General features: G+C 34.8%; 2 non-coding genes across 2 annotated transcripts; both read left to right on the top strand.

Annotated features, from left to right (window-relative positions):
• Positions 1-22,058: 22,058 nt before the first annotated feature.
• Positions 22,059-22,165, top strand: LOC126031544 (U6 spliceosomal RNA). Its single transcript, XR_007503379.1, has one exon. It is a non-coding gene; the product is annotated as a U6 spliceosomal RNA (small nuclear RNA).
• Positions 22,166-23,205: 1,040 nt separating this feature from the next.
• LOC126031779 (U6 spliceosomal RNA) lies at positions 23,206-23,307 on the top strand. Its single transcript, XR_007503609.1, has one exon. It is a non-coding gene; the product is annotated as a U6 spliceosomal RNA (small nuclear RNA).
• The last annotated feature ends 299 nt before the right edge of the window (positions 23,308-23,606 follow it).

Here is a 23,606-nt window from a genome sequence, read left to right as displayed (position 1 = left end):
TGGCTCAAAAAAAAAGTATACCCCCCTTTGCCAGTGCAACCTTCCAGCCACCAATGCCCCCCATCTCTTTTCTCATTGAGAGAGCGAGAGAGAGAGAAACAAATGCCTACCCCAGAGACAGGAGTGGGGGAAGAGAGCCAGGGACTTTGGTGGTGGGAAAAGTGCATTGGTGAAGAATAGTATACATTCTATAATTGAAACTCAAGTAAGAACAATGTTTTAACCACAGCACTTAAAGAAATTATTTAAAATAATAAAACTGAAAAAAAAAAGTTAAAACTGAACCAGAAAAAAATGACCTCTATAATTTGATATTTCTGAAGCCTATTATAATTACTCCCCATTTATCCCCAAATGAATTTATGTGTTTTATTTTTTTGTATGTATAGCTAAAGGTTTGTTTTCTTATTTTTTTTTAAATAAAGCTCCTAATTTTATTGGTCTTCTGAATTGTTTTCTTGGCTTTTTTTTTACTGTTGATTTTCTTCTTTGTACGGATTTGAAATTTATTTGAAATTTGTTGTATGTTTTTTAGATTCTCAAGTTGAGTGGTTAATTTTTTTTCTTATTTCCTAATTTATACCTGAATTCTATATACTATATATATAATTATATATATTGTTTATACCTGTATTCCATAGTAATACATTTTCTGGGATAAGAATACTTGTAGTTTTTTTCTTTATTCTCATTATTTTCAAGGCATCCTAAAATTTCCTTCTTTGATTTCTTCCTTAATCCAATTCCTTTTTAATCATTTTCCTCTTATTTTCCTTTTTGACTAATACCTACCTTCATATAATCATTTTCTGAGGATAACATGCTATGATTTCTGGCTTTATAACTTTATGAATATTTGAGTTAAGCTCCACTATATGATAGTCCTGGAGAGTGCACCACTTATTCTAGAGTTGAATTTGTATCCAGTTTTCTGTGTGTAATATGGCTGTGACATATCTATTAATACAAGCTATTTCAACTTCTCATTTGAGATTTGTTTCCTTACTGATATTCTGTCTGATTGACCTGTCTAATGATAAAAATGGGATTTTGTTGTGTTCCACTATTATGATACCACATCCATTTTTAGGTTCATTCATTTTATAAATTTTGGTGCCCCTTGACTTGGTGCCTATAAACATATATATTGATAAGTTAGGTCCTTTTTTTCCTACTGATACTTAAGGCTTAATGTATTTAACTGTGTTTCCTATAAATAGAAGAGATTGAATTTCGTTATTTTATTTATTCAGTCATTCTATGTCTCTTAATAAGAAAGTCCAGCCTACTAAAATTTTGAGAAAATACTTATGAAAGAATTTATCATTATTTTTCCATAAATATATATTATTTTCCACCTCCTTTTTTGTTTGGTTTTTGGGTCACACCTGGCATTGCTCAGGGGTCCCTCCTGGCTTTATGCTCAGAAATCGCTCCTGGCAGGCTCGGGGGACCATATGGATGCCAGGATTCGAACCATCATCCTTCTGCATGCAAGGCAAACACCTTACCTCCATGCTAACTCTCCGGCCCACCACCTCCTTTTTTAAGGAGGCTTTGTTGTTTTTGTTTTGTTTTGTTTTGGGGCCACACCCGGGGACGCTCAGGGGTTACTCCTGACTTTGTGCTCAGAAATGCCTCCTAGCTTCGGGGACCAGTTGGAACGCTGGGGGATTGAACTTCGAGCGAGTCCGCGGTCAGCTGCGTTTAAGGCAAATGCCCTACAGTGGTGCCGTAGCTCAGGCTCCATTTTAAAGGAGGCTTTTAAGTAATACTTGTTGAAGAGTTAATTTAGAAGCAAATGTACTTATCAATAGTTTGTCTGAAAATGTTTGATTTCTGCCTGAAATTTGAATAACAGCCTTCCAGAACAGAGGACACTAAATTGAAGGGTTTTCCATTTATTATTTTGAATATATCATTCCATTGTCTTCTTGCTTGCATGGTTTCAATTGGGAAATCTGATGTGAACTTTATTATTTCTCTTGTACTTGAGGTTTTGTTTCTCCATTGCTTCTTTTAGCACACTTTCTCTCTCTCTCTCTCTCTCTCTCTCTCTCTCTCTCTCTCTCTCTCTCTCTCTCTCTCTCTCTCTCTCTATCTCTCTCTCTCTCTTTCTCTCTCTCTCTCTCTCTCTCATTATTGACACTTAGATTTCAGTGATTCTTAGTGTTTATTTTGTCTGACATTCTTTGGGCCTTCTGGATCTGTGCACAGTTCTTTCTCTTCAGACTGGAGAAGCTTCTCAGCTTCTGTCTTTTCCACCAACCATTCTTATTCTTTCTCTCTTTCCTCTCCCTCTGGAATTTGCAAGTTTCAGAACTATTCTTCTTGTCTAATTTATTGAATGTATGGCATTTTCCTTCTTTCTAGAAATTATATTTATATTACCTTTTCTTTTATGATGATATCTTGTGTTTTGTCTTTGAAATCACAGATTCTCTTTCTGCTGCTTGACTTGGTCTCTAGGTACTTCATTTCTATTTGAATGACTTATTTAGTGTTTTCCATCAATTTTTGCTTGAGCTAAGCTTGTCTTTTCTTCCCATGTTCCTTCATTAAAGTTCTCATTAAGAACACTGCTATTCTGAGGTCATCCTCAGCAGTGTCAAGAGTTTTGATAAACTTGACTGATCTAGTCTTCTGTTTCTATCTGATGAACCAAAAATGTTGTTTCTTTTGTTTTTCATTATTCTATCCTTATAGGTGCTAATGGTGTGATTTCAAATTTAGATGACCTGAGAGTTTCTTTCTCACAACCCCTTTCTGTTTCTTGACCTTTGTTACAGATTATTCGTTCTGAATTGAATTAGCCTCTAATTGCTGCCTTGATAAATAGTTCCCAGTAAACAGTGATGATAAATGTTTTTCCATATGTGATATTTTTTTTGGTTTTTGGGTCACACCTGGCAGCACTCAGGGGTTACACCTGGCTCTATGCTCAAAAATCGCTCCTGGCAGGCTCGGGGGACCATATGGGATGCCAGGATTCAAACCACCATCCTTCTGAAAGCAAGGCAAACACCCTACCTCCATGGTATCTCTCTGGCCCCAGATAAATACATTTTTTTAAGGAGTGTTTGATCCACTTCTTCGAAGAATGTCTTGGGTAACTTTAGGAGGATTGCATTAAATCTGTATAATGCTTTGGGAAATATTGGCATTTTTATGATATTAGTCCTTCCAATCCATGAACAGGGTATATGTGTTCATTTCTTTGTGCCTTCTTTTATGTCCTGAAGCAATTTTTATAATTTTCTTTAAATAAGACCTTCACTTCTTATTTTTAATATGTAAAATCTTTATTTCATCACCATGATTACAAGCATGATTGTAGTTGGGTTTCAGTCATAAACAGAACATTCCCCTTCACTAGTACAACATTCCCACCACCAATGTCCCCCACTTCTCAACCCTTGCCTGTATTTGAGACAGGCATTCTATGTTTCTCCTCATTAAGATTATCATGATAGTAGTTAGTGTAGTCATTTCCCTAATTGCACCACTACTCTTTGTGGTGAGTTTCATATTGTGAGCTGGTGCTTCCGGCCCTCATTATCTATTGTCACTGGGGATTATTACAATAATGTTCTTAATTTTTCTTAAAACCCATAGATGAGTGAGACTATTCTGTGTGTATTTCTCTCTCCCTCTTACTTATTTCACTCAGCATAATAGTTTCTAGGTACATCCACAATAGGAAAATTTCATGACTTTATCTCTCCTGATGGCTGCATAATATTTCATTGTGTATATGTACCACAGTTGTACCTTCACTTCTTTATTTAAATAATAAAATAATAATAATATCTATTTAAACACCATGATTAAAAACATGACTACAGTTGGGTTTCAGTCATAAAAAGAACACCCCCCTTCACCAGTGCAACTTTCCTATCACCCATTCCCCCATTTCCTCCCTCCCCTACCCCCCACCTATATTTGAGACTGGCTTTATACATCCCTCACTCACTGACATAGTTCTAATAGTTCTTAGCATAGTTATTTCTCTAACTGCATCCACCACTCTTCATGGTGAGCTTCATATCTTGATCCAGTCCTTCCAACCCTCATCTTTGTGAATTATTTCAATTTCTTTTATTTTTCTTAAAACCCATAGATAAGTGAGACTATTCTGTGTCTCTCTATATCCCTTTGACTTATTTCACTCAGCATAATAGATTCCATGTACATCCGTGTATAGGAAAATTTCATGACTTCATCTCTCCTGATGGCTGCATAATATTTGATTGTAAATATATACCACAGTTTCTTTAGCCATTCATCTGTTGAAAGGCATCTTGGTTGTTTCCAGAATATGGCTATTGTAAATAGTGCTACAATGAATAATGGTGTGAGAAAGGGATTTTTTGAATTGTATTTTTGAGTTCCTAGGGTATATCCATAGAAGTGGTATAGTTGGATCAAATGGGAGCTCAATTTCCAGTTTTTGGAGGAATCTCCATATTGTTTTCTATAAGGGTTGGTCTAGACAACATTCCCATGAACAGTGAAGGAGTGTTTTCACCAAGCATTAAATAAAGAGTTAAAACCCACGATACAATTGAGAGTTAAATATTTTTGAGGAAGAGTATATTCATCCTCTTTCTCTTTCTGTGAGGATTATTTTTCTTGTTAAGTTTTGATAGTGTTTTATGTTTCATGGGTTTTAACTCTAATGCTCAGTGCCTTTCCTTGTATGGATATGGTACATTGTATTAATATATTTGTATGTATTGAACCATCCTTAAATCCCACTTAATCATGGTGTGTGATTTTTTTTAAATATGTTTTTGGATTTGGTTTTCTAAGTTTTACTGAAGATTACTACATTTATGCTCATCAAGGACATTGTGCAATATGTTCTATGTGCTCTAGAGAAGAATGTATATGCAGTTTTTGATCTTGTAAAGCCTGTATATATTCACTAATCCCTCTTCTTGTTGTTCCTCATTTAGTATTCTTGATATTTTCCCACTTGATCTATCTAGTAGCAACAGTGAAATATTTAAGTCTCTCACTATTATTGTGTTTCCATACTTTATATTGTCTTTAGATTTGTGAATAAAAACCTTATAAATATTGCTGTATTGCCCCTTAATTGTGAGGTTTGTCTATAACATCACCTGAAAGCAATCCTCTACCACGGAAGACCCTACCACTGCTCAGACATCGTCCTGCTCAAAAGAGACTTCCCTTAACACTGAGAAGACTTAACAACAACAACCTGCTTACAGGACAGGGCTTCCTGCATTGCCCTTTCATGGTGAGGTGAAACGAGAAGACACTCCACATCATGACTTCAATGTAGGATATGCAGATTCCAGAATCCTTTAATACAGAAACATGACACCAACAACAGAGACTGTGTGAAAAGTGTGTTGGCACTACAGACAATGTCTTGAATCGGACAATAACTTGCCTGAAGCCTAGAGCTGGTCTTATGCCAGGAAACTTCAGGGGTAGGATCTCTTTGTATTTAGGCCAAGGTTATTCCTTTCCATGCCTCTCATATTTTGGTGGGCCTATGCAAACAACAATTGCCACTCTAACACCGTTTTTACTGTGCTTCTTTGACTCCAATCCTTAAAATGCACCCACTTAAAACTTGAGGTTAACTTAAGCTAATATGCATGTACATGGAAATGTAAAAAATACTATGCCTCTAATGTTTAAGGAGTTACGTAAGTTTTATGGCTTTAGATTGCCTTGTGTGCTGTTAAGAAATATTATAATGTGCTACAATCTGGGGACTTGAGGGACAAAGTAATTGCACATGGATTCTGCTTTATTTATCTTAACATTCTTTGGCTGAAAGTTCAAAGTTAAGATATCAGCAAGGGGACTTCTTCTGAGAATTATGTTATGGTTGATTGTCCTTCCACTGTAACTTTACCTTGTCCTCTTTCTTTGCATCTTTTGTTCTCATAATTCAAAATAAAAAAATTAAAAAAAACCTTATAAATAGTGCAAACATATTAAAGTATTTAATGTATTGTTATTTTAATGTATTATTCCCTTCACCAATAAGTAGTGTCCATACCTATCTCTAACTACTTTCTTTAGATTGAATGCTACTTGATCTGATATAAGTGTGACTTTCTCAGCATTTTTCTGTTTACAGTTGGCTTGGATAGTGTTTCTATCCTTTCAGTCTCAGCCTATGTCTATCATTTGATTTTACACTTGATCTTAGCCAAAAAGTTGAGAAGCAAAATCCTGTGATTTTTTTATGTGTTTTCAGGAAGCAGCAAAAAGTTCACATTTTTCTTTCATTATCTATTTGTACTTTTTTTTTACTATCTTTCTTCCTCCCACTCTTTTCTCCCTTTTCTTTCATTTCCCTTCATCCCTCCCTCTTTCCTCCTCTCTCTCTCTTTCTCTCTCTCTCTCTCTCTCTCTCTCTCTCTCACACACACACACACACACACACACACACACACACACACACACACACACACACACACTAAGTGACAGTCGGGCTATGTGCTCAGAAATCGCTTCTGGCTTGGGGGACCATATGGGACGCCTGGAATCAAACCTTGGTCTGTCCTAGGTCAGCGCATGCAAGGCAAACACACCCTACTGCTTGCACCACTGTTTCAGCCCCTTCTTTCCACTTTTCGTTCCTTCCTTCCTTCCTCCTTCCTTCTTTCCTTCCTTCCTTCCTTCCCTTTCTTCTTTCTTTCTTTCTTTCTTTCTTTCTTTCTTTCTTTCTTTCTTTCTTTCTTTTCTTTTCTTTTCTTTCTTTCTTTCTTTCTTTCTTTATTTCTCTTTCTTTCTTTCTTTCTTCCTTCCTTCCTTTCTCTCTCTCTTTTTCTTTCTTTCTTTCTTATTTATTTATTTCTCTTTCTTCTTTCTTTTTCTTTCTCTTTCTTCCTTCCTTCCTTCCTTCCTTTCTTTCTCTCTCTTTTTCTTTCTTTCTTTCTTATTTATTTATTTCTCTTTCTTCTTTCTTTTTCTTTCTCTTTCTTTCTTCCTTCCTTTCTTTCTCTCTCTCTTTTTCTTTCTTTCTTCTTTCTTTCTTCTTCCTTCCTTTCTCTCTCTTTTTTCTTTTTTCTTTCTTTCTTCTTTCTATCTTTCTTTCTTTCTTTCTTGCTTCCTTCCTTTCTTTCTTCTTTCTTTCTTTTTTCTTTCTTTCTTTCTTTCTTTCTTTCTTTTCTTTCTTTCTTCTTTCTTTCTTTCTTTTCTTTCTTTCTTTCTTTCTTTCTTTCTTTCTTTCTTTCTTTCTTTCTTTCTTCTTTCTTTCTTTCCTTTCTTTCTTATTTATTTATTTCTCTTTCTTTTCTTTCTCTTTCTTTCTTTCTTTCTTTCTTTCTTTCTTCCTTCCTTTCTTTCTCTCTCTTTCTTTCTTTCTTATTTATTTATTTCTCTTTCTTCTTTCTTTCTTTCTTCCTTCCTTCCTTTCTTTCTCTCTCTCTTTTTCTTTCTTCTTTCTTTCTTTCTTTCTTTCTTCTTCCTTCCTTTCTCTCTCTTTCTTTCTTCTTTCTATCTTTCTTTCTTTCTTTCTTTCTTGCTTCCTTCCTTTCTTTCTTCTTTCTTTCTTTTCTTTCTCTTTTCTTTCTTTCTTTCTTTCTTTCTTCTTTCTTTCTTTCTTTCTTCTTTCTTTCTTTCTTTCTTTCTTTCTTTCTTTCTTTCTTTCTTTCTTCTTTCTTTCTTTCTTTCTTTCTTTCTTTCTTTCTTTCTTTCTTTCTTTCTTTCTTTCTTTCTTTCTTTCTTTCTTTCTTCCTTCCTTCCTTCCATTCTTTCTTTCTTTCTTTTTCCTTCCTTCCTTCCTTCCTCCTTCCTTCCTTTCTTTTCTTTCTTTCTTTCTTTCTTTCTTTCTTCCTCCCTTCCATTCTTTCTTTCTTTCTTTCTTTTTCCTTCCTTCCTTCCTTCCTTCCTTCCTTCCTTCCTTCCTCCTTCCTTCCTTTCTTTTCTTTCTTTCTTTTCTTTCTTTCTTTCTTTCTTTCTTTCTTTCTTTCTTTCTTTCTTTCTTTCTTTCTTTCTTTCTTTCTTTCTTTCTTTCTTTCTTTCTTTCTTTCTTTCTTTCTTTCTTTCTTTCTTTCTTTCTCTTCCTTCCTTTCTTTTTTTTGTCAGCAACTTTATGTATAGCTATAAGATTCTTCCACATGATTTGCTGAAAAGTTCTTTTCCCTCATTGAATTAACTTAGTAATTTTGTGCATATTTTTGTTTGTTTTATTTTTATTTTTATTTTTTTGTCCACACCCCGGCTGTGCTTAGAGGTTACTTCCAGCTCTGTGATCAGAAATCGCCCCTGGCTGGCTCAGAGAACCATTTGGGATGCCAGGGATTGAACCTGGGTCCATTCTGGGTCTGCTGCGTGCAAGGCAAATAAATGCCCTACTGCTGTGTTGTCTCCCTGGCACTGACTTTGTTGAATATCAATTTGTCATTTATGTTAGAAATAAAATAAAGCTGGGCCAGAGTGTAAGGCGTTTGCCTTGCACACAGCCAACTCAGGATGGACCCAGATTCAATCCCCAGCATTCAGAAATGTCCCCCAAGGGAGTAATTTTTCAGTGCAGAGCCAAGAGTAGCCACAGAGTGCCCCACATTTTTAGCCCCAAACCAAAACAAACAAACAATAGAAATTAAAGCAACGCATAAACTTATCTTTTCATTATATATGTATATATTTTCATGTTTATCCAAATATTACAGTTTTATTACTCTAAATAATTTAAGTATTAGAAACTACGTCCTTTATTTTGTATACTGTGTAGTACTTTTTAAAATTCGTTTAAACTATTTGAAGTTGTTTGACTTTTCGTGTAAAATTTAACAAAATATGATGCTAGCTTTAGGTATTTTGTAGATGCTATTTCTCAAGTTGAACAAAATCTTAATTTTTTTATTGACTCAATATTTTCTCTGACAGGAAACAATTGTGTCAAATAATTTTTCTGACTCTATTGAGAAGTTAATATAGATTTCACATTTTTAGTTTGCTATCAGGGTAAGTTAATATAATTGATTTTGTCCTGGTAATATAGTTTAGGGGTCAGGGGCACACCATGTATGCACAAGGACTCCAGTTTAAGCCCAATCACATATCAGCCCCCTTTTCACCATCATCACCTTTGTTGACCCTCATTGTCTATTGTTCTCAGCACCCTGGAACCCAGCAGCACAACTAACTCAGGCTATAGCAAGTTAGTTTTGCCATGAGTGACCCCTAGGCTCCCTGAGCATTGCTTAGAAGCATTCCCTGCCAAATGGTTGATTCTCCTTTTTAAAGGCGCTACTACAGAAAGCATAGGCTACTAAATTGTTCAAAACAGATAATCAATCTTAGCCAAAAGGTTGAGAAATCATCTACAATGATTAATTTTTAAATATTAAATGAACTGTGTACTTGTCTATATTACTTAATTTGATTTTCTAGGGTTCTATAAATAACTTTTGCATATACATTTATAAAAAACCCACCAAATTGTTTCTTTTTAATTGTATGATTTTTGGCTTCAGTATCAGGCAATGTTAGTGCACAGAGAAATTCAGGAAGCATCCTCTCTTTTCAGAAAGCATAACTGTTATTGCAATATATTATCTGTCTGAATACTAGGTGGGAAAATGATAAAAAAGAAATTAGCCTGTACATCATGCTGAGATTGAGGACTTAGCAATATGTTCATATTTGTGGTCACTTATTCTGTGAAAATACATTGCAATATATGTGTATATATATATGTATATATATATACACACTCTTGGAAATAGCTAGAAGGATTATAAAGGATTACAGTGATATATTAACTTTGACATTGATTTTGAAATCACTGACAACAACTACATTCCTTATTATTTAAAATGTGAAGGCTTGGAAACAGAAAAATAGATTTGAACTACATATAGATTGAACCCAAGCATCAAATATTTAAGAACTAATATGCTTAAATAATTCATTGATCAAAATATATATATACATGTGTGCCATTTAAATTTTAATTACTGAAAACAGCAAATTGACACAATAATACTTTACTGTCCTGTACTTTGAGTTCTACTTTCAGTATCATATTACTTATTTTCTCCTTTTCACTTAAATTTCCAACTTCCCTTCATCTAATATTTAATTATTTATTTTAGTGTTGGGGTTACACCCAGTTGTGCTCAGATCTTACTCCTGGTTCTCTGCTCAGCAATCATTCCTGGTGGTGTTCCAGGTACAATATGAGGTGCTGGGGTTTAAACCTGGCTTGGGCACATTCAAGGTAAACTTCTTTACTCCTTATATCCTACTTTACACATATCTGAGCTAAGGCTCTAAGTTTTCTTCTATATACTATTCCACTTATTTATATTTTATGTATATTTGTTATAGTTGTTTTATGCTTCAAAATTTTATTTTTCTTCTACTTATTCTTCTACTTCTACTTATGAATTATTTAAACATGTGATTTTTTCGGATATATGCAGTTGTAAAATAAATAATTGATTTCTGGAAGAACTTCATTTCACTCAAAAAGCTTTCTTCAAATTATGCCAATTCTTTGAAATGCATTTACTCACTTTGCATCTGAATATGTAGCCAATTTTATCAGCAAGTATTACCTTTAGGAAATTCTCAAATGTTCTGAAAATGTTCATTTTTTTCCCAAGTAAAACTTTCCTCTTCCTGCATGGGTTTTAATACTCCTTTAGAATTTGTCATTCTTGTTTTCTTTATTAAATTTAGTTTAATCATTTTAGTTGGCAATACTATTAATAATAGTAATAGGTTTCTCATAGACATAATTCCAACATCGCATTCATCACCAGTGTACTCATCTCCCTTTCTCCCAACCCCCATCTTTAATAATGATTTCCTTATTTAAATACCATAATTACAAATATGTTTGTAATTGAGTTCCATCCATAAAATGCACACCCCGTTGGTCAGTGCAACTTTCCCGCCAATGTCCACTATTTTTCTTCTCCCTCATGACCTGCCTGTCTTTGAGACGGGCATTGTATTTCTCTATCATTGTCATGGTATTTGTTAGCGTAATTATTTCTTTCTTTTTGTTGTTGTTTTTGGGCCACACCCGGTGACGCTCAGGGTTTATTCCTGGCTATGCACTCAGAAATCGCTCCTGGCTTGGGGGGCCATAAGAGACACCTGAGAACAAGAGTTCCTACTTGGATAAGCTGCATGCAAGGCAAATTGCCCTAACGTTGAGCTATCGCTTTGGCCCCTTAATTATTTCTTTAACTGCACTTACCACTCTTTGTGGTAAGCTTCATCTCATGGTTGGTCCTTCCTGTCCTCATCTCTATTGTCTCTAGATATTATTACTATACTGTCCTTTTTTTTCCCTTAAATCCCACAATTGACAGAGACTATTCTGTGTTTATCTCCCTTCTGACTTATTTCACTCAATATAATATTCTCTAAATACATACAAGTATAGGCAAATCGCATGACCTCCTTTTTCCTAAACTGTATAGTGTTCCATTGTATAGATATACCACAGTTTCTTTAGACACTCATCTGTTATCAGGCATTTAGGTTGTTTCCAGATTTGGGATATTGTAAAATGTGCTACTATCAACATAGGATTGCAGAGGGCATTATTGTATTGTGTTTTTGTTATCCTAGGGTATATTGCTAGTAAATGGTATTGCTGGATCCTATGGGAGCTCAATGTCTAGTTTTTTGAGGAATATACATATTATTTTCCAGAAAGGCTGGAGTAGATGATAATTTCTTTCTCTATGGCATAAAATGATATTTCATTGTTGTTTTGATTTGCATCTCTAAGTACTAGTGACATAGAGTATTTTTTCATGTGCCTTTTGGCCATCTGTATTTCTTCTTTGAGAAAATCGACATTTTCTTCTCTTCATTTCTTTTCTTCTCTTCATTTTTTGATATTTGACGTTTTTTCTTCTTCAGTTGTGTCAGTACCTTGTATAACTTAGATATTAGCCCTTTATCTGATGATAGGTATAGAGTGAATAATTTCTCCCATCTGTGGGTAACCTATTTACTCTAGTTGCTGTTTCCTTTGAAGTGCAGAAGCTTCTAAGTTTAATGTAGCCCCATTTGTTTATATCTGCTTCAATTTGCTTATACATTGGTTTTAACCTCCTTGAAAATGCCTTTAGTCTTAATGTCGTGCAGTGTTTTGCCTATGATTTTTTTCTATGCACCTTATGGTTTCAGGTCTGATCTTTAATCCATTTGATTTGACCTTTGTGCATGGTGTTAAATGGAGGTCCGAGTTTGCCTTTTTTTTTTTTTTTTTTTGCATATGGCTAACCAGTTTCCAGACACCCTGTTGAAGAGGCTTTCCTTGCTCCATTTTGCATTTCTTGCCTTTTTGTCAAATATTAATTAATTGTACTTCTGGAGGTCATCTCTGAATACTCCATTGATCTGAGGGTCTGTTGTTATTCCAGTACATGCTGTTTTAATGATTATTGCTTTGTAATAAAATTTAAAGTTGGGGAAAGTGATACCTCTCATCTTTTTTCCCCCTAAGCTACTACCCCCATTGTTTTATCTTTTGTTTCTAACTCTATTGTTTGGATCAGTTTCCCCATATATAGTCTTTGACTACTTGCTGTCCTTCCTGCCTTTCAAATCCTTATAATTGATTTCAACTCTACATCTATGTGTCTCCTTTTTTCTGGGACTTGCCTTTTTTAAAAATATATAAAATATTTATCTTTGCTATTGAAATTTTTTTAATATGACTATGCTCACATCAGGACAACAATGCTTTTGAAAAGTGCAGGTTTATTCTTGATCCCAGATCTGTTGAATTAAAATATTTAGGTGCTAGAACAAAGCATCTTAAACTTTTCTAAGAACCATAACAATTTTTATGAACATTAAAATTTGAATTTCTGCTGGTCCATGTGTAATGATGTTTACAATTAGTTGATCACGGCAGTTATAGATTTGGATCCGGAGCACAGCAATAGAGCGTTTGCCTTGCACATGGCTTATCCGGATTTGACCCCAGTTTGATCCCCATATAGTCTCCTTAGCCTGCCAGGAGTGATTTCTGAGCACAGAGCCAAGAGTAACCCCTGAGTGTTGCCGAATTTGACCCAAAAATTAAAATAAATAAATAAATAAAATAAAAGAATAATAAATTTAAAAAAAGTTCTGAATTTTGTAATCATTTTCTGCTTTGTCTATATCACCCCTAAGCTCATTAAGTTTATTTTTTTATGAATATATGTCCCCAACATAATACTAACTCAATAAATTCTGATAAATAAAATAAATAATAAAATTAATTTATGAATCCATGGAGTAAAAGGATATTTAATATAAAGATAATTTAATTTAAATATTTTATTTTAATTTAATATAATATGTAGTTTAATTTAGTTTAAATTTAATATTTGAATGATTTATTATAAAGATAATAAAATATAATTCTTGTCAATGTACAACTCTTTAGTATAAAATTTAATGATGTAGCTTCTTGTTAGACTGGAATATTTATTGGGAAGAGAATTGCAGAGAATGTTTTTTATTATTTATAAATAAATAAGAAACATAATAAAGAATATTTGAGAGATAAAAGGGATTAGGGTGAGGAGAGCATAAAATAAAAATTGGCAAGTTAAAAAGACTAATGTAAAAATATACATGAGTTAAACAAACCAATAAAAGAAACTTCGTAAATACTAGTAATTCACCAAGGAGCAAAAATACAAAGAGTATTTATAATGGAATCAAAATTAAAAAAATTTTTTAAATTAAGAAAATTTAAGCTAGAAATTTATTATTTTATATTTTGGGGTTTCATCCATATGTCTAAGCAAACAAATTTTAATTATGATTAGCTAAATATTACCACCTATATTGGGCCAACAAATTAACAACAAAATTATTAAATACCAAATTTTTCATTTAAGTTTTATTTGAGACTGAATTAATTTTTCACAGCTTCAGTTGAATATATGTATTGATTCAATTTAAAAACGTTACCTTGCTTACCTAGTTGCTACTCCAGCAGATGGCAGTAAAAGTACCACCTATTCTTTTAAAATAGAAACAACCTGATGAATTAAATCTAATTTATTTCCTAATACATTATAGCTTTAAATTTTTATTGAGGGAAAATATTCTAAATGTAGGTTTATTATCCTTATGTTAAATTATAAACACAAGAAAATAAAACAAAAAATAAAAGAACTAAAATATAAAATATGAATCATTGATCTTGGTTTCAAAATCTGTAAATTAAGCTGTCATATAGGAAAAAGCAAAATGTAAAAATTGAATACATCACAGTAAAGTTTTAATTTTGTTTTTAATTATAGTCTTTAAATTAATTTCTTTTGTGAATATTTTCATTTCTCCAATATCAAACCAAAATCCTTCAAATAGATAACAGGAATTACTGCATTCTCAAAACCAAAACCAAAAACAAAAACAAAAACAAAAATACTTGACCAATATCTTTATTTTTCTTAGATTTTATTGAAATACATCAGCAGAATTAAGCTTCAATCTATTCTGTTATGACGGAAAATAGATGAGCTTTCCTTTTATTAAGGTTCACATAGTTTAAGATTCCAGGATTACAAAATAAACTATAGCATAGATTCATTCATAAAAGAAAAAGCCTCAAAACAAAGACAAATTTAAACTTCACTCATTTAAAAACCACTTGAGACATTCAGAGTTGAACCTCTGATTCAAAGGAAATCTAGAAAACTAAGAGTATGAAAAACACAAAACACAGTCTGTACAATAGATCATGATGACTGTCATATCTATGAAAAGAAAATCCAGTGGCATTGTATCTTCTTACAACATCTGCAATACATAAAGGACTTACATGAAAAGGATGTGAGATCGTTCTAGCACTGTCAGAGAATAGCTGAAAGACCAAACAGTAGAAATAGTTATGATAAATCTTAAAAGGGTAATTTCTGAGCCAGCAATGAAGACAAGAATACAAACTCAGACTGTATTCAGCTGGAATGAGAAAGAGAACTATTGCAATTTCAGGAAATGTCTCTTTTGTTTGCTTAGTTTTGTTTTATTTTGAGGGGCCACCCTGAGCACTGCTCAGGGATTACTCCTGGTTTTGTACTAAGAAATTATTTCTGGAGGTACTCGAGGACCTCATGGGATGCAGAGAATGAACCAGGGACAGTTGCATGCAAGACACAGCCTTACTAACTGTGTTTTCTTAGTAACCCCAGGAAATGTTCCTAAAAGCCAGCAACTAATATTGAGAAAGTGGTGAAAGTTAAGATCTTGGGTTCCATCCAGAGTATTGCGGAGATTGAACAAGGCCATGAGCATAAAACTGACACCTGACCAGGTGTATTCTCAGTCAGTCAGAGAGAAGCTTGTCTTGGTGATGGGGCACTTCTAGAATCCAGGCTGTCAGGCTGTCCAGAATTTCATGGAGAAACAGACTTCCCTCTCAACTGCTATCGACCAGAAAACTGGTTCACTTCTACAGGATCTAGTCATTTATACAAGAAAAATCAGCAAAAATGTCTTTGGTAACAGCCTAAAGCCTAATCAGCAACTGGCAAAAGCTTTTTTAGGTGGAATCCTTGAGAGATGAGTTCAGAAATATATTCCTGTAGCTATTGATAAGTGGCACATCTCATGATATACAGAAGTTTTTCAAATTGTAAGGGCTCTCACCAGTTTCAAAACCAAATTTCAAAAGAAACAGAAATGTACCTTGAGTCAGCTCTCTGCCACCATGGATGGTTAGAGAACAGAAGGAGATAACTGTCTTTTAGGAGGCCCAACTACTAAAGCACTTTGAAATATTGTTTAATTAAAGCTCCTCTTCAGTTACTTTTTTCTCTTCAGTTATTTTTACTTAATCTATAATACATAAGAAAATAAAAATAACAATGGCTTCTAGGTAATTTTGTAAAAAATTTTGTGTATGTCATGAATCAATAAAATCAGTCCCTCATAAAAGGATCGTTTTTCAGTGTGTTCAGAATAAACCCCTTCCAGTAAATGGCACCCAAGGCTGGTGGTTCAGGTCAGTGGAGGCTCTAAAGGACTCATTAGCAATGGTTACGAAGTTGTAGTGGATTCTAAGTAATTTGGGAATGCAACAGGCTTTTGGGGGGGGGGGGTTGTGGAGACTTGAAGAAGGGAGGGAAGGTTGGGTCACACCCAGAAGTGTTCAAAATCTGTTCCTTCATCTATGCACAGGAATGACCCCTGAAGAACCTATGAGGTACATAGGATGAATCAGGATTGGCTTCATGCAAGGCCAGTAACATCCGTCTTTTCTCTAGACCTCAAAACATGGAAGAGCTGAGAAGTCAGTGTTCTTGTGTTGAACTCATTGGGTTCAGCTCAGCAAATCCAGCCAATTTTATACAAGTTATGGGACTTTAGGCCCATATAGGTTGTGTCAGGAATATTTGGATTCCACATGTTTATCATCAGGTCCTTCCTGGGTGCCCCTAAAATGCCAGTTAATGTAGGCACAGGAGACCAGCCTGGGGTGGAAGCAAATGTTCTTTATTAGAACTGTTCACACTCTCTCCTCTCCATACACTCTGTCATATTCTCCTCAGAGAAATCAAATGATAGCAGAGCCTTCCCTTGCACAGGCCTGGCCCAGATTCTATCCTCAGCACCACATATAGTGCCACTTGAAGTGACCCCTGAGTACCTCAGGTTGTGTCCCCCCAAAATAATGAAGAATCTCTTTAGTATAGCCTCTCTTTGCTAGCAGTGGTCTTGGCAGTCCTCTGCTCATCCCTCTTGGGTAGAGGTAGGAGGTAAGGACAGCCTCTAGCTTTCAAAGCTCCTCTCTAATTCTGTCTTTCTCAGGAGCCAGGCTGTGGAAACATGTTCCACCATCCCTTATCAATCTGGGTTCAGTTGTGTGGCTGTGGGTAGCCTCTTAGCTAACTGAACCCCTGCAATACCTGTTCTATGTGCTGCTTCTCTTTTCCCCAGTCTCAGAGAAATTTTCTTTGACAAAGAACAAAGCTGATTCTGTGCTAGCCTTAAGCATGTTCAAGGAACCAGTTTTGCCTAAACCAAGCACAATTCATATACCTGACCAACCTACTGGTCCATAGCCCTCAAACCAACAACCTAAAAATATAGTAGTGTGTGAAAAAACCCTATTGCCTCTTTCCAAAGCCTCACTCATTGTCTAGTTTTTTCTCAATCAAAAATGCAACCACTTTTTCAGACCTGTATTTTTCAGAATGTATTTTGTGGAGAAATATGGTGAGTAAGTATTATTATGTAAAGTATGGGCTTTTTTTCTGTGAACTCATCCCCTCTATTTGAAAAACTCATCTTTTTGATTTTTACTTTCAGAGTAAAGAAGTAGTCATCCCCTCCTTATCACATGAAGACTCCTTTCTCTCTCCTCAATGACTCAGATCTCTTAACACTCTTAACATAAGGCAGACTCACCCCATGTCTTCTTCAAATTTAATTTCTTTCAATTCCTCATATATGTGTTATTAAATTGATTTTTCTTGGCTAATCTGTCTGATACCTATTTGTTGACTCATTCTGAGAAGATCCTCATGGGGTGGGATATTTTCCCTGCCCTCACACAGAAGAAACTAGGAACTTTATATCTTAGTATTTTGGTTTGTCATCAGATAACACTGTGAAGAAGGGTCCAGAAGATAGTATATGCAGAAGCAGCATTTGGAAGATATACAAGGCCTCATAGCAGATAGAAAGCAACCAGGGGGCTTACCTCTGCTATAAAGCCTGACTCCTACCCCTGCTTAGTGCCTCACTCCATATTCATTAAAGTTCAAATGATCGATGAGAGCTTTATGAGTGTAAGAGTAAAACTAAATATAAGGCAGCTGGAAACTCGTGATTTGCAGAATCCTGCTCTCCCTATATTCAGATTCTAATTTTGAACTAGGGCAAGGTATTTTATTGACTACTCTTAGCAACTCTGTTAAGCAGCTATTTTTGACAACAGCTATTACAAATAAGAGGAAATTCATATTATTCATGACTTGGCACAGAGTAACTTTCTTCTTTAAAACTGGGATAATCATAATCATTTGAGAAATTATTAAGAATGTGTGGAAAAAATAGAGAGAAAGAGGAAGAAAGAAAGAGAACGAGAAAGAAAGAGAGAAAGAAAGAAAGAAAGAAAGAAAGAAAGATGAAAGAAAGAAAGAAAGAAAGAAAAAGAAAGAAAGAAAGAAAGAAAGAAAGAAAGAAAGAAAGAAAGAAAGAAAGAAAGAAAGAAAGAAAGAAAGAAAGAAAGAAAGAAAGAAAGAAGAAAGAAAAAGGGAATAAATTTTAAAGATGTTTTCAAACACCTGCAGTTACATCTTTCAAATAGAGAATGACATTCTATCTCTGCAAATTAAAGATATTTGAGTCATGCAAGTTTTTTTAATTTTTTTTTATTTTTAATTATGAGAACAAAGATGCAAAGAAAGAGGACAAAGTAAAGTTACAGTGAAAGGACAATCACCCATCAACAGAATTCTCAGAAATCCCTTGGCTGATATCTGAACTTTGAACTTTCAGCCAAAGAACATTAAAAAAAATAAAACAGAACCCATGTACAATTACTTTGTCCCTCAAGTCCCCAGATTGTAATATATAATATTTCTTAGCAGCACACAAAGCAATCTAATGCCATAAAACTTAAGTAACTCAAACATTGAAGACAAAGTACTTCTTTACATTTCCATGCACATGCATATTAGTTTAAGTTAACCTCAAGAGTTTTAAGTGGGGGGCCGGGAAGGTGGCGCTAAAGGTAAGGTGTCTGCCTTGCAAGCGCTAGCGTAGGACAGACCGCGGTTTGATTCCCTGATGTCCCATATGGTCCCCCAAAGCCAAGGGCGATTTCTGAGTGCATAGCCAGGAGTAATCCCTGAGCGTCAAACGGTGTGGCCCAAAAACCAAAAAAAAAAAAAAAAAAAAAAAGAGTTTAAGTGGGTTGTTTTTCTTAAGGATTAGAGCACAGTAAAAACGGTGTTAGAGTGGCAATTATTGTTTGCATAGGCCTACCAAAAAATGAGGGACATGGAAAGGAAAAGCCTTGGTCTAAATACAAGAAGACCCTACCCCTGAAGTTTCCTGGCATAAGACCAACTCTAGGCTCCAGGAAAACTAGTTTGTCCAATCCAAGTCATTGTCTGTAGTGCCATTACACTTTTATTTTTCACACAGTGTCTGTTTTTGGTATCATGTTTCTGTATTGAAGATCCTGGAATCTGTATATCCTACATTGCATCAGGATGGTGTGGAGTGTCCTCTCGTTTCACCTCACAATTAAAGGGCAATGCAGAAAACCCTGTCCTGTAAGCAGGTCGTTGTTGTTGTCAAGTCTTCTTAGTGTTAAGGGAAGTCTCTTTTGAGCAGGTCGATGTCAGAGCAGTGGTAGGATCTTCCTTGGTAGAGGATTGCTTCCAGGTGTTGTTATAAAAAAAATTTGATGTTTCATAGATAGCTTCCCTGGTTCAGGGGTGAATGGAGGATGCCCATTCTTCTGAGGCCTGTGCCAGGTCATTATATCAATGTTCAGGATGTAAGGTCCCATTGCATTACAAGATTTGTGTGTTCCAATCTCTATTAGATAAGAACGTATTTGTATGTATAGTATTTTCCCATTTTAATGTGCCTATGCCAACAAGTAAAAATGCCACGTGGCGTTATCGGCACATATGGGGCCGTAAGAACAAGTCCAACAATCCCCATGGCATGGTTCAATCATAAGCATTAAACTGAGGGACTCTTTCACGAAAATTCCTTATTGAACAGCTCACAAAGAAAAGAAAAGATAAAAAGTGGGTAGAATCGTCACTGTAAAAGAATACTTAGTAAGAGTTATAGCTGTCAAAGAAAATACACTTAAAATATTCAAATGACATATGTGTTCATTTTATGTCTTTTGAAATAGTTGTAAGTTGTTAAATCCAATCACGACTTTGGTCTGTGATTAGGACTATGCAGTACTGAAGTTAAAAAGAGTAAATGTGGGGTACTGATGGTTGGGGGTGAGAGACTTAAGGAGTAATAATGAGCTTGGTAGGGGGGTGCAAAAGGGCAGAATCTGTTGGTGCAGGAGGTCGGTCTTGGTGCCTACCAAGTTAAGAACTGAAGGTAAAGAGGGTTAATTAAGGGGAAGATAATGAATCCGGATTGGGAGATGAGGGAGTAGAAGGGGCTCTGGTGTGGGGGAGGGGCAATATATCAAAGGGGCTCTATACATTGTATAGAAGATGAATTGTTTATGGATTAGGCTTGGCAGTCAGAGAAGACCACTGTATAGGAAGTCACGTCTTCATATACACTGATTTTAGAAACCTATTTGAATGTTATCCTCCAAATCTAGGGCATTCCATTTTTTTTCTAGAAACAATCAAGAATTAAGAACATTTTTGGGTGAAGAGTCATGCAAGTTTTATCTTAATTTTATTTCATCCAGAATATTCAAAATGTCTCCAACATGGCTTGCCAGGAACTTTTTTTCTGGCAAAACAACTCCATAGTGGTTCTTAAGCAAGGTTTAAGTCAAAATATTTTGACCCATATTAGCAACTACTCTCAGGCACTACTGGCTTTTACTGTTTTTGTTTTCTGTATTTCTATATTTCAAATCCTCTCTTCAATGCTGTTAACTTGTCCCTGTCCCTGTACAATACTTGAGTTCTCAAGGATCTAGTAGTTAGACTACAACATGCCATGTTCCTGGTGTGTGTGTGTGTGTGTGTGTGTGTGTGTGTGTGTGTGTGTGTGTGTGTGTGTGTGTAAGGCATACATTGAAGTTCTGTACTCAGGGTTCATTGCGCTGAGGGAGAATTTCTAATGGAGTCAGGGGACCTTATGGAATTCCAGTTTAAAAGCCATATGAACTCTGTGTGATGCAAGTACACATTTGATTTCCCAAATGTCACACTTTTCTTATTATCCACTCTACCCTACCCTCATTGTAAACTAGATTTATAGCTTCTTAATTATTCTCTGTGTCAAAGAAATGTTTTCAAGTCAGTATTTCTGAGTAGGCTTTCAACTGTTGGAAATGTTTAAGTTTATAGGCCTGAAACTTAATTTTTTTCTCTGAAAACAGTGATAAAAATATTTGCACTCCTTTTTTTGGGTCTCTAACATGTTTGTGAGGGTCACAGCCCTATCTTGGAAAGGAATAAGTATCCCATAAATTACAAGTAATACCTTTCTCATCATAGTCAAACAGTTTTGGAAACATCTTTCCAAGTTATTTTCAAAAATGATTTTTGTAGAGGGGTGGAAGAGATAGTACAGGGATTAAGATACTTGCCTTGCATGTGTCAATCGTTGATTTAAGCACCTCAAGAAATGACTGTCACTCAGGACAGAACAACAAGTAGTCCTCAATTTGGCTAAATTTGACTCAAACACCTCCCTCAAAAAAAAAAAAAAAAGAAAGAAAGAAAGAGAAAAGAATTCATGTAGAAATTGAGCTAGGTCATCCACTTCTACATGTCTAGTCTTTTAAATGATATTGCACATTTCTTCATAGAACACTCTCTCTGGGTAAATTGATTAAGTCATGTCTCCAGCAGCTTTAATGTGATTAGTGTGGGCTGGCAAAATACTGAAGCAATGACAGTAATATTGTTTAGAATTTCAAGAATTTCAAGAATTCAAGAATTTCAGAGGTCAGTTAGGACCCCTGATGATGGCAATGGCAGTATTATGTGTTTCATAACAGTGGTCTCATACTAATATGAATTTTTCTATTTCAATAGTTTAATCACTTGGCTAACCTTTTGAATAGCATTACACAACAACCTCATGGACAAGTTTCCATGTGGAAAAATGTAAACTATTTAACTTGTCTTTTTAAAAACCAAAGTTAAAAGTTTGCTAATAATTTACACATTGCATGGCAATATATATTATATATAATTTTTATTTCTTCCTAGTTATATTCCTACATATGATAATGCAGATAGATTATTTGCTAAAATAATTTCATTATATATGTATTATAGATAACCATAAATGTACTAGTGAGGATATGAGATATTGATATATTTTATGTATTATTTGTGAATGAGTTAATGATTGATTAGATTTTCATAAATAGGTTTTTCAGATAAAGTACTTTGAAAGGAGTGCTCGCTTCGGCAGCACATATACTAAAATTGGAATGATACAGAGAAGATTAGCATGGCCCCTGCACAAGGATGACACGCAAATTTGTGAAGTGTTCCATATTTTTAAAAAAAAAAAGTACTGTGAAAGAAAATAAAAACCACTCTACTGTAATAAATCTTGTTCTGCTTCTTTAATAAAGATGAATATTGAGACAAAACCAAAGTCACAATGTCTGCACCCTTCCAGCTCCATGGACTTACTCTGTTCTTGAAAAAGATGTAAACTAGGACATGAAAAACATGGTACATGGGTCATGCATTTGGCTGTTTCAGGAGGAGAAATGAGTCAAGTCCCCACCCTACCATTGCAACACCTGCTGCAACTGCACCACAACTGTTGTTTCACCATGCCCAGCTTTGTCACTGATCTCTGGAGAGACTTCAATCTGAACAAAACTCCAGGGATGTATGTAGCTGGGCTGACATCACCAGGACTTTTTTGTAGTGAGTGTGGATGCACTACCCCTAAATTCTCAGACTTCTGGAAGGCCTGACAGCTGAAAATATGCCCCACAAAATCCACAGTATCAGCCACAGTTCTTGGAACTCCTGGATCAAACATATGTTACTGTGCAACAAAATCTAAATCTAAATCTTTTAATATTATTATCCCATTAGAAAGACACTGACTTTGATGCCAAAGTATAACTGAAGTCACTTAATGTTCAGAAACAAAAGAAGTAACAATAAGAACAATTAGCAACAAGAGCTTAGTAAACCTTCTGACAATGCATTATTGACCAATATGTAGTAATTAATAATTAATTAGTTTTATAATAATTTTCATAATTTTTTTCTTGTACTCTTATTTTATATTGAGTTTTCTTTCTTATTTTTAATCAATTCACTCCAACTTACCTGGAAAAAATGTTTTATGATTAACTATAAAATACCTTGTCTTTAAATAAAGTGATATAATATATAAATATAATATATAAAATATAAACATGATAAAGTAAATAAATTAGTTTCATATTTTTAAAAAAGGAAAAAACTCACTATTCTATGGCTGATTTTATGGAAAATCATGACTTAGTCAGTAGTTGGCTAAGCAGACATATAAATGAAGCTTTTAGGTTTCTAAAATATTGTAACTCTAATTACAGATTTATTCAGCACATATACTAAATTTGGAACCATACAGAGAAAATTAGCATGGCCCCTGCGCAAGGATGGTATACAATTTTGTGAAGCATTGCATATTTAAAAAAATTATTCAGGAAATAAAAGAAGAATGGGGAGATGTAGATGTGTGCTCAGGAGGTAATAGGCATCTCCAGAGTGGATAAAGGCAAAGAGCATATCCCAAGTATGGATGTACAGGCCATTACTTAGGAAGTCCTAAGTAAGAAAGTTCACATGTCAGGTAGATATAGGCCAAAGAGGCAAATTTAGCCTAAGAAAATGATTATCTCAAGGGGAGATACAAGCAAGTATGCTTCACCAGTTTTGTATATGGGAAATTGATGAGGTCAAGCCAAGGAGGAAAAAATTGGAAGTGCAGCA

This window comes from Suncus etruscus, chromosome 15 (assembly GCF_024139225.1).
Source record: "Suncus etruscus isolate mSunEtr1 chromosome 15, mSunEtr1.pri.cur, whole genome shotgun sequence".
Classification (NCBI taxonomy): domain Eukaryota; kingdom Metazoa; phylum Chordata; class Mammalia; order Eulipotyphla; family Soricidae; genus Suncus; species Suncus etruscus.
This window is presented reverse-complemented; position numbering and strand designations above follow the sequence as displayed.